This window comes from Polypterus senegalus, chromosome 8, assembly GCF_016835505.1.
Source record: "Polypterus senegalus isolate Bchr_013 chromosome 8, ASM1683550v1, whole genome shotgun sequence".
NCBI classification, from domain to species: domain Eukaryota; kingdom Metazoa; phylum Chordata; class Cladistia; order Polypteriformes; family Polypteridae; genus Polypterus; species Polypterus senegalus.
The window spans coordinates 160,837,187-160,849,686 of NC_053161.1; the positions used below are offsets into that span (position 1 = coordinate 160,837,187).

At 41.0% G+C, this 12,500-nt stretch overlaps 1 pseudogene; it reads right to left on the reverse strand.

Moving 5' to 3' along the window:
- Window positions 1-8,552: 8,552 nt before the first annotated feature.
- Window positions 8,553-12,500, reverse strand: part of LOC120534653 — a 7,102-nt pseudogene continuing 3,154 nt past the window's right edge.

The following is a 12,500-nucleotide window of genomic DNA, read 5'->3' on the forward strand; positions in this document are numbered from 1 at the left end:
TGCGGTGGTTAAGCTTCCATGCTCAGTTCCCGTGGCCCCTACGACCAGGGCAGCTGCCCTCTGGCCAGGGATAATTCCTCTCCCGGTCCTTCCAGGCGTCCCAGCTGGGCATAAGCCCCAGCCGAACACCACACCATCTTTACCCTGTATTATCCTAGCCTGCTACATCTTTCTCAGCTCGGTCCCTCTGTCTAGTCAATCGGTACAGGTCCTTTTCTCCCTCTTTAGTGCCCAGCCTCTCTACAACTCATCATACGTCTTTTCTTTGCCTTGCCACCTCTCTGTTCACCTTGCCTTATCTCCTTGTACTCTTGTTTACTTTCTGCATCTCTCTGACTATCCCACTTTTTCATTTCCATCCTCTTCCTCTGTATATTCTCCTGTACTTTCCCATTTCACCACCAGGTTTCCTTTTCCTCCTTCCTCTGTCTAGATGTCACGCAAAGCACTCTTCTAGCTGTCATCATTACTACTTCTGCTGCAATTGCCCAACTGTCTGGAAATTCTTCACTGCCACCCAGTGCCTGTCCTTCAGTGCATCCAGAAAGTATTCACAGTGCATCACTTTTTCCACATTTGTTATGTTAAAGCCTTATTCCAAAATGGATTAAATTCATTTTTGTCGTCAGAATTCTACACACAACATCCCATAATGACAACATTAAAAAGTTTACTTAAGGTTTTTGCAAATGTATTAAAAATAAAAAAACTGAGAAATCACATGTACATAAGTATTCACAGCCTTTGCTCAATACTTTGTCGATGCACCTTGGCAGCAATTACACCCTCACGTTTTTTTGAATATGATGCCACAAACTTGGCACACCTATCCTTGGCCAGTTTCACCCATTCCTCTTTGCAGCACCTCTCAAGCTCCATCAGGTTGGATGGGAAGCGTCGGTGCTCACCATTTTAAGATCTCTCCAGAGATGTCTTCCAGGATGTCTCTGTACATTGCTGCAGTCATCTTTCCCTTTATCCTGACTAGTCTCCCAGTTCCTGCCGCTGAAAAACATCCCACAGCATCGCTGCCACCACCATGCTTCACTGTAGGGATGGTATTGGCCTGGTGATGGCGGTGCCTGGTTTCCTCAAAGCGTGACGCCTGGCATTCACACCAAAAGTTCAATCTTTGTCCATCAGACCAGAAGTTTGTTTCTCATGGTCTGAGAGTCCTTCAGGTTCCTTTGGCAAACTCCAGGCAGGCTGCCATGTGCCTTTAACTAAGGAGTGGCTTCCGTTTGGCACTCTACCATACAGGCCTGATTGGTGGATTGCAGCAGAGATGGTTGTCCTTCTAGAAGGTTCTCCTCTCTCCACAGAGGACCTCTGGAGTTCTGACAGAGTGACAATTGGGTTCTTGGTCACCTCCCTGACTAAAGCCCTTCTCCCCCGATTGCTCAGTTTAGATGGCCGGCCAGCTTTAGGAAGAGTCCTGGTGGTTTCAAACTTCTTCCACTTACGGATGATGGAGGCCACTGTGCTCATTGGGACCTTCAAAGCAGCAGACATTTGTCTGTAACCTTCTCAGATTTGTGCCTCAAAACAATCCTGTCTCGAGGGTCTACAGACAATTCCTTTGACTTCATGCTTGGTCTGTGCTCTGACATGAATTGTCAACTGTGGGACCTTCTATAGACAGGTGTGTGCCTTTCCAAATCATGTCCAATCAACTGAATTTACCACAGGTGGACTCCAATTAAGCTGCAGAAACATCTCAAGGATGATCAGGAAACAGGATGCACCTGAGCTCAATTTGGAGCTTCATGGCAAAGGCTGTGAATACTTATGTACATGTGCTTTCAGTTTTTTTTTTTAATAAATTTGCAAAAACCTCAAGAAACATTTTCACGTTATCATTGTGGGGAGTTGTGTGTAGAATTCTGAGGAAAAAAATGAATTTAATCCATTTTGGAATAAGGCTGTAGCATAACAAAATGTGGAAAAAGTGATGCACTGTGAATACTTTCCAGATGCACTGTATCTCCTCCCTAAACTCAACCTTGCAGTCTTCCTTTTGCCTAACTACACTTTCCCCTGCCACCACTTTGCAGTCTTCAATCTCCTTCAGATTGACTCTTCTACAAAGGATGTAATCTACCTGTGTGCATCTTCCTCCACTCTTGTACGTCACCCTATGTTCCTCCCTCTTCTTAAAATACTATTCACCACAGCCATGTCCATCCTTTTGGCAAAATCCACTATCCTCTAACCTTATTCATTTCTCTCCTTGATAACATACCTACCCATCACCTCCTCATCTCCTCTGTTCCCTTCACCAACATGTCCATTGAAATCCACTTTCTGTCCCTTGGGTATACTGTCCATCACCTCATCCAACTCACTCCAGAAATCTTCTTTCATCCATCGACAGAAACTTGGGTAAAACGAGTAACAGGACAACAGTACAACATATACATAAACACAGGACAAGTGTAAGAAAGGTAAAAAGTATACTATAAATAGGTAAATAAAAATAATTATAGGTAAGTGAAGAAATAGAAATAATAACTAGATGCTACATGAAAAGGGATGTTGAATATCTAGAGTTCTTTTGCTGAGAACTTGAACACAAACAACAGGCAGCACACTATAGCACTGTGGTGGTAGTGCTGCTGACTTAAAGTGAGGAGACCAGGGGTTTGGTCCAGGGCCCTCCCTACGTGGAGCCTGCATGTTCTCCCCATCTCTGCATGGATTTCCTCCCATTGTCCAAAGACATGCAGGTTAGGTGAATTGGCAACCTAAATTGACTCCAGTGTGAGTTTGGTGTGTGTGTGTGTGAGTGTGCTCTGTGATTGACTGGCATCCTGTCAGGGTTTGTCTCCTGCCCCAATTCTAGCTGGGATAGGCTACTGCACCCCATCATGACCCTTTCCATAATTAAGCGGATTAGAAAATGACATGTCATGATGTGAACACATACTGTACAGACCTCAAGTTAAGTCCGAATAACCAACACAGTATTTGGGCAAAATCACTGAATGTATGGAGCTACCAACATAAAACAATGAGAAAAGATTCAGAACAAATCATTCAGAAGCCAGAAAGATTTATATAACATTGGGCGGCAGCCAACTTAGAATTAACTGCACCAGCAGACAACACTGAAACTCAAACCATATATATGTATGGGTGTGTGTGCATGTGGGCATTGTTCTAACTCTTTAGTCAGCTTTCTTTCAGCTCAGCTAAAGAGCTACAGACCTCCACAACCCCACCTCTGCTGGACAGCCAATTGGACTGCAGGTTTTTGTCACATGGTTTACTTGAATAAGTCAGATGACCCTCCCCCAAACCTAATTGCCACATTAGTGTAACCAGGTGTTAAGACTGACGTAAAATATAAAGTGACAACCTCCTCAATGGAGTGCAGATCTACACTTCCACATCCAGAGTCTTTTGGGAAAAAATCCACACTTTTGGTAAGTTCTGAGCCATGTGTGCCTCACAATTGGCTGGTTAGCATTGAGTACTCCCATTGGCTGGAGGAACAAAGTCCCACCCTTACCTTGCTGCCTTCTCTCTCCATTAATTTTGGCAGTGATGGCACACAAGAACACAAAACACCTGCCAAGTACATCACTCTCATTCGAAATGTCACTTGCACTTAGTAAAGGTGTGGTGCTCTAACTCCATACTGTCAAAATATCTCCAATATACTAGGATTACTAGTGATAAGAGAACGCTTACCCCTACATTTACATAGATTTAAATTATTTATTGTTCAGCACCATTTTGGGTCAATTGGATGAAACAATACAGAGATGGTAATGAGTATTATTTTGAGACCAACACTGACCATGCCTGTGACTGCTCCGTCATTATTTTTTAACATGAAGTTGATCTTGGATTACAAAAAGAAATAGGTATTTTTATTTGGCCTATTGAATTGAATTTTGTTTATTTTTCTGTCCGGTTTTGGTAGTTTTGTTTGTCTCCCCTTCTGGTACCTGCCCCACTCTGTAGGTGAGTACCCACAGTTTAATGATGGAAGAAACCTAAATAAACACTTAATAGGCATTTAGATTGTTGGGGGTGAAGCCTACAAACTAAAAACATGAAGTTACCAACTATCATGGAACCAAATCTATACTCAGCATACTTACTTCTATCCTTTCAGTAGACAAACTCATCTCCATTCTTGTAGAGACCACCGAGTGGTCTCTGGCACTCAGAAGGATGATGAAAGTGCCCGGTCTTTGCTCTTTGGTGTTCTGTTGTGTTGTGTTGTGTGGTTTGGTGTTTGGTGCCACCTTATGGTTGCTGGTTGTACTGCAGTTACACCCCTCACTGTTTCCCATCTAATGGTCTCCTACGCTAGTGACAGTCTGCTGGGAGAAAGACTTTGCTTTGATGTTGTCTTTCTGTGCTCCCTACTGAGTCCAAACCCAAACATGGCACCCTCATCCATCATCTTACACTCGAGCACAGGGTTATCCTTAAGAGTGGAAGGTTCTCTCCAGGCGTTTTTTACCACCCATCCCCTGGACAGTAGGGATGCTACTAAAGAGCAAATGTTAAAGTAAGCATTTCAGTGAAGCAGATGGCACAGAAATAATGTTGGAGGGGAGGGGAGCTATAAATGAAGTAGCGGACATTGGTTGCTTGAGTTTGTAAGTCTGGACTTTTGTTATCCATAATTGGTACACAGGTAGTGTTATGGCCATTATTCACTCTGATCATAACGTAAATGACTCAAGATCCAGATGGGTCTGGGCTGTAGATGTGCCTTCATCAGTGTGACTGACTCTGGATGTCTTCTCCGTTGAAGATAGTAGATATTAGAGATTGTAGATGTGGCATTCCAATGGAGTTCTCATTTTAGTAGCTGCACTTTGGCTGAACAAGTATCTGAGAAAAAGAGGTTCTGCATATTAAGTGAAAAACCTCACAGGCAAAGTCCCTTTGTTCAACAGGGGATATGAGATTTAACAGAAGATGCATAGTTTGCTCCATCATGAAAGTAACTGAGCTCAAATTGAAGCCTGGCAAATTAGGTTAATTCCGATTCCAAATGCAGAGTCTAGAAGTTTAGTGGATTCATTCAAATAGAATATCTAACACCACAAGTGTTAATTGCACATAAATTAAAACAAAGAGTGTAAATTATATATATATATATATATAGTCACATATGTGAGAGCTGGGACCCCCTGGGTGGCTCAGGTAAGTCAACACCTAATCCTGGGGGCTATAACTAAGTTGTTATGTTCAACAGCTTTTCAAACACTACAAAGCGTTATTGTAACTTAAATATTCAGTGTATACATCACCATTACTGAATGAACACAGTTAGTCTGATAAGACATGTGGTGTGAATCCTCCCTTCATTTGGATTTGGTACAAATACAGCTGGCACTGCCAGTGGATTGTTCTTACTCATCTCCTCTCTGGGAGTTTTCTTACCAAGTCCTGCAGACCATGATAGTTGAGAGGGTCCTTGTTGTCACAGGTATGGAGAACAGTTAAGTTCTTACTTGTGTGTGCCAATCAACATGCAACACGTCACCATTCTCCAGCACCGTGATTATATTATGGTCTTCACAAAAGGTCTCCTTAGAGCACAACTGTAGTAAAAATACAAGAGAAAATCAAAACTTACCAGTTTATGATGAAATGTGAAGAGTTCTGCTGGCTCCAGACATTGATAAGGTTAGGCTGACTGATGACCAACCTGTCCAGTGTGTGTGTAAGTGTGTTTAGGTTCCATATTCCCTCTTTTTGATCTTTTATTGAATTTAGTAAAAGCATATAATGTTCCATACAATCAAGTCAAACTTAACAAAGCTAAATTCAAATCAACCCCCATCCATGAGAAAGACAGGAAGGCCAACAGCCAGTGCAAACTATTGACAGCAGTAAAGAGAGAAAGGAGCCTTGTCCCCCAATTTAAAAGCTTATTCTAAAATGTCAGTGATTAGATCCTGCCAGGTTTTAAAAAACGTTCTGCACAGATCCTCTAACTGAGAATTTGTTTTTGTCCAATTTCAAATAATATAAAACATCAGATACCCACTGACTTAAAAGAGGTAAGTTAGGATTCTTTCAGTTGAGCAGAGATAAGTCTACATGCCAATAGTGAAGTAAAGGCAATAACAGTTTGTTTGTCCTTCTCCACTTTAAGCCCCTCTGTGAACCCACCAAACACAGCTGTTAGTGGATTAGGAGGGATTGTGACACTGAGACTATCTGATAAGAATTTAAAGATTTTGGTCCAGAATGATGTTAATTTGGAGTAGGCCCAAAAAATGTGGCCCAGTGAGGCTGGAGCTCGATTGCAATGTTTGCAGGTTGGATCTTACCCTGGAAACATTTTGGACAATTTTAAATGAGATAAATGTGCTCAATAAAAGACTTTAAATTGAATGATTGAATGCTTTGCACATATTCAACCTTGTGCCAAGTGTAGCACCCCAAGATCTTGAACTTGAGAGGTCATTTAGAAAAAAGATGGTGCCTATGAGATAAGCCATAGAGTGTAGTGGGGATGAAACAACTGGAGGACGGTATCAGGAGAGTTGTGTGGACAAAGAATTAAGGGGAAGGTTAAAGGTCAGGTTTTTAAGACCAGCAGTGATGTACGGAGATGAGACATGAGCAGTAAAGGGAGCACAGGAGAAGAAGTTAGATGTGTCAGTAAAGAAAATGTTGAGATGGATGTGTAACTTAACAACAAAAGGACAGAAAAAGAAATGAGACCATCAGAGGTACAACAAAAGTGGGAGAAAATCTAAGAAAGTATAGGAAAGCAGATTGAACTGGTGTGGACAGGTGATGAGGAGAGATGATGAACATGTAGGGAACAAGAGTGATGGGAATGGAAGTCCAGGGGAAGAGAAATAAGAGGAAGGCCAAAGTGGAGGTGGTTGGATAAAGGAAAGGAAGATCTGAAGGAAAAGGGTCTGACTGGGGAAGATGTGCAGTAATGAGTTGTATGGAGAATGTTGATCAGCACATCAACCTCACATATGGGTTGGGAAAAGAAGAAGAGGAAGAAACTGCAGTTGGGCAGATGGAAGAACAAGAGAAACATCAATTACAATTGGAGAATAAAAGCAAAGACTCCATATCTGAGCTTAAAACAAATTCATCCTGCCTTTATTTCTTATCTCCTCATTCAGGTGTAAGATACTACTGTACAAGTTCAAACAGATGAGGCTTACAGCTGACTGGTCATATTATTGGCTTCTCCTCGCACACACAAATCATAATGACATAATATTGCCAGTAGCAGATGGAACAGCTGTGGTATTTTCCCACTTTAAGTTGCAGGATTTTACAATAACAAGTGTGACTCCTGCAATAATGCAGTAGAAACTGAAGTCCAGTTAGGTCTTTGTGAGTTGGTGAGCAATATTGTGATTTTGGTTGTTCTACTCGGGCAAGAACTTTGTGACCGCACTCCTTCCATACATTAATGCCATCTCCCCGTGTCACGGCTTTTTGTTCTCTAATTCAATGAAGTTTGGGGTGAGTAGGCTTTCATGTCTACTGTTTCTTTATAAGTGGCGAGTCCCACCACACAGTTTTAGATCCTGTGTTGTTCTGGCTAATATATTTTAAAGTGTTTTACTTCATTTTAGGTATGGCCTTATTCACATTAGATAAAACTTCATGATTCTGTATAACAAAATTCTTCAGTGTATTTCTGTGTGCCTTTTTTATGTCATGTGATCCTGGATTGCTGCTTCTTGTACATCAGGGGCAAACTCTTGCAATGTCTGGTTGTTGTTAATGTGACTTTCACTCTGCTGTCTTTGAATCCCCTCCTCTTAGCTCTTCTAAAGCAGGGGTTACACTACATGATTTCTAGTCAGTGCTCATGTCAAAATTAGAATCTGCATTTGCTGGATCTCATTGCGGAGAACATCAAATTACATGACTAGAAATGGCGGAGAAAGACTGATTACACAACATTACTACAGCTGTAGTGTGCCGTTTCAAATTTCCTATTGCACTTTAAAAGTAACGTAAACATAAAGCATTTCTAATCAGTGTGGGGTACTCCATCATGGTGCAGCAAAGATGTTCTGGCACAAGTCACTGAGTCATTTGTGTGATCCAGAACTCTCCTTCTCCTTCATTTCTGGTGGCTGTCAATGATTTACTCTGTTCTTCTTCTTGCAGATCTGAATGGATTCTTCTCAGTCTTTGTATTTTGTCAACTAATCAGTGTGGGTACTCCAACATGGTACACTAAAGATGAGACATCGATCAGACATCTGTTGTTGCTTCAAAGTCATATAAGCCTCTCTGCTGTTTGTGTGATCCAGAACTCTCCTTCTCCTTTATTTTGGGTGCTGTCACTGCTGTTCTCTGTTCTTCTTGCAGATCTGAATGAGCATGGCTTTTCTCAGTCTATGGGCACTGAATGCAGTTTACTTTTGGCTGATCACTCATTGCTCATCAGCTGTCAGAGACTCTATGAATGGCATGATCTGATCTGCCAAAGGTAACAATATATGGTCTCTTCTTTATTTTCAATTGACCACTCGATGTATCAAGTCCTTTTCAATTTCTTCAAGTTACATTTTAAGTGGTCTTCTGTCTCTTCCACTATGTGGCTGGTACACCTCTACCTCCATCACCTTCTCTAATGCAAAGGTGGGAGAGGAACATTTTTATTCTTGAAGATGAGCAGCCAGGTATGAATTTCTTCCTTGAATCTTCTTTGTTCTGTTAAAGTCATTTCCCTCCTCCTTTCCTTCTCCTTCCTACGTTCCATTTCCACCCAACTTTCACTTTTCAGGCTTCTCACCAGTGTGAATTCTTGAATGTTTCTGAAGACTGCTACTGTATGGAAATTGTTTGCCACATTCAGAACAGCGATAAGGCTTCTCTCCGCTGTGAATTCTGGTGTGCCTTTGAAGGTGGCTCTTATGCAAGAAACTTTTACCACAAACAGAACAGCAAAGAGCTTCTCTCAGTGTGGATTTTTTTATGTTTCTGAAGACTGCTGCTGGTTGAGAATCGTTTGTTACAGTCAATACAGCAATATGGCTTCTCTCCAGTGTGACTTCTCAAATGGATCGTAAGATGGCTTCTAACCATGAACCTTTTCCCACATTCAGAACAACAATATGGCTTTTCCCCTTTGTGAATTCTTTTATGTTTCTGAAGACTGTTAATGTGTGAGAACTGTTTGCCACATTCACTACAGCAATATGGCTTCTCCCCCGTATGAATTCTTGCATGGATCTGAAGATAGCTACTGTCATAGATCTTGCCACACTCAGAACAGAAAAATGGCTTGTCTCCAGTGTGAATTCTTGAGTGAGTCTGAAGACTGCTTTTGCTGCAGAACTGCTTATCACATTCAGAACAGCAATATGGTTTTTCTCCGGTGTGTATTCTCGAGTGAATCTCAAGACTGCTCCTAACAGAGAATCGTTTGCCACATTCAGAACAACAATAAGACTTCTCTCCAGTATGAGTTCTTTTGTGCCTCTGAAGATGGTTCCTAACAGAGAATTTCTTGCCACACTCGGAACACTGATATGGCTTCTCTCCAGTATGAATTCTTGTGTGTTTCCGAAGACTACTCCGGTCAGAGAAAAGTTTGCCACATTCAGAACAATAATATGGCTTCTCGCCAGTGTGAATTCTTCTGTGTACCTGAAGGCTACTCCTATCAGAGAATTGCTTGCCACATTCAGAACAAGAATATGGTTTATCTCCAGTGTGAAATCGTGTGTGCTTCTGAAGACTGTAACTGCGTGAAAAACTTTTGCCACAATCAGAACACTGATATAGCTTCTCCCCAGTGTGAGTTCTTTTGTGAATATGAAGATTACTGTTAGTAGAGAAACACTTGTCACATTCAGAACAGCAGTACAGCTTTTCTCTGGTGTGAGTTTTCGTGTGAGTCTGTAAGGAACTGTTGGTGGAAAACTGTTTCCCACATTCTGGACAACAATATGGCTTCTGTCTTGTATAACTCCACTCATCTTTGATTTCAGCTATGCTTTTAAAAGTTTTCTTCTGCTCTTGACAGACTAACACATTTGCTAAATTTGTACTGTATACCTGTACTTGAGTGTTGTTGTCATCTGTCCTCTTCAGTTTCCCACCAGGCAAAGAACTGTCCTGCAATGAATCTGGCATCAAACTACTTGGTCCAAATGTTGATGTTGTTGTATTTTCATCATCTGGTGTATTTTTTAATGAGCACTGAAGGGACGACTGAGCTGATGAAGTTAAGGAGAAACTGCCACTGTCTTGAACATCTGCAGAAATATAAATAGTTTTTAAAAAAAAAAAAAAACAGTGAATTTAAGAAGTATCAAAATAGATCTAACATGTCTCAATAAGTCAGAGCTATTTTGGCAGCATCAAGCACAATATTCGAAAGGTGGTTTAAAAGTTGTGGCTGATCGGTATATTATTAATAAAAAACCTTACATTCAGTTAGAGTTCCAATGTTTTTGAAAACCTTATTATCTGAAACAAAGTATCAGAATTTTAATTACATTGACATTAAGTTAATCAAATGAAAAAGGACACTTTTGACATCTGGCCTCCGTCGACTACTACTGCTTACCAAAATTACAGTTTGTAAATAACTTGGCTGTGAGCGAGGTCAGTGCCAGGACATATACAGCTTAAGGGCACAATGCAGTGATTACAATACAAATGAAGCCCACAGTACTTCCAATTCACAACAGACATGCCCAAAAGTGCCACAGAATGTCATCCTGTACAACACACCGTGGCGGGATATCACATAGTAACAAGCCAAACACTGGCTGAATCAATCAAGCAGGAATAAGGTGGCATCAGTACTGGTTGCTTTTTATTTCCTTATTATATGCTTCAAGTCAATTTGTAATTTTATTCCCTTGATTTAATCAGTTCAAAAATGGCACAGCTGGTACTAAATAAGTTCCCTGTGTTGCCTTTTGGTGCCACAACTTTGTTGGACAAAACACAACCATAGGTTTTGTGATACTAAAGAGAATCACTACTTGCATGTTTTTCTTTCTCTTTCATTAACTAATGGGTGTCACCATCTTAAATAGTCCCAGTGTGTTGATGTCATTCACTGCCTAAGCACTTGACAACAATATGGCCATGAAAAAACACAAACACAAATGGCAGGGAGTATTGTGTATTGAAACAAAACAGTGTTTAGAAAATAACAGTAACTATTGAGAAACTACTAATACCACTAAGTTAAAAACTTTAACATGTAATGTTCCCAAAGTGCATTTATAACAAACCATTGCACCCCAAATGTTAACTTAAAAATATGAGAGTCACCACATGACTATTAAAATTAAAGGACTGTACAGGCCTCTAACTGGTGTGTGTGTTTGCCTTTGACAGTTCAGTCATCTCACAAAATCTGACTACTTCCTACCCTCAATCACACTTGAAGGATTATGGGCAAGACCTGTAAAGACATTTAGAACATTAGAACAATTGACACGGGAACAGGCCATCCAGTCCAACAAAGCTCACCAGTTCTATCTGCTTAATTCTTACAAAATAATGTCGTTGAGTTTTGAAAGTCCCTAAAGTCCTACTGTCTACCACTCTGCTTGATCACTTATGTGTAAGCATTGGAATGAAATGAGCTTTGTTGGGCCGAATGGCCTGTTCTCCCTCTAGATTGTTCTAATAAAAATGTTCTCATCTTCGAGACATTTCAAATTATTTTGCTAGTTGTTTAGGGGTTTATAGGCCAAAGCCTCCCCATTTCCTAGTGTCAGGCTCCTCTACTGTAGGGTGAGATCTATTTTTGGGCAGGCCCGTTAAGGATTCTCGCCTGTTTGTTTACAACAACCTGGATGAGAACAGGCCATGCAGCCCAACAAAGCTCACCAGTTCTATCCACTTGATTCTTCTAAAATAACATCAAGTTGAGTTTTGAAAGTCCCTAAAGTCCTACTGTCTACCACACTACTTGGTCGCTTATTCCAAGTGTCTATCGTTCTTTGTGTAAAGAAAAACTTCCTATTGTTTGGGTGAAATTTACCCTTAACAAATTTCCAACTGTGTCCCCGTGTTCTTAATGAACTCATTTTAAAGTCACAGTCTTGATCCACTGGACTAATTCCCTTCATAATTTTAAACACTTCAGTCAGGTCTCCTCTTAATCTTCTTTTGTTTAAACTGTAAAGGCTCAGTTCTTTTAATCTTTCCTCATAATTCATCCCTGTAGTCCTGGAATCAGCCTAGTCGCTCTTCTCTTGACCTTTTCTAGTGCTGCTATGTCCTTTTTAGCCTGGAGACCAAAACTGCACCCAGTACTCCAGATGAGGCCTCACCAGTGTGTTATAAAGGTTGAGCAGAACCTCCTGTGACTTGTACTCCACACATCAAGGCGCTATATAACCTGACAGTCTGTTAGCCTTCTGAATATGGTCTGGCAGTTAGTGTTGAGTCCACTGCGACTCCTAAATCCTTCTCATATTTCTTTTCATACAGGGTACTGAAAGTGACTGATTATTGGCAAGTTCCTCACCAGGCCACACTCATGCTGGCACAGGCTGGCA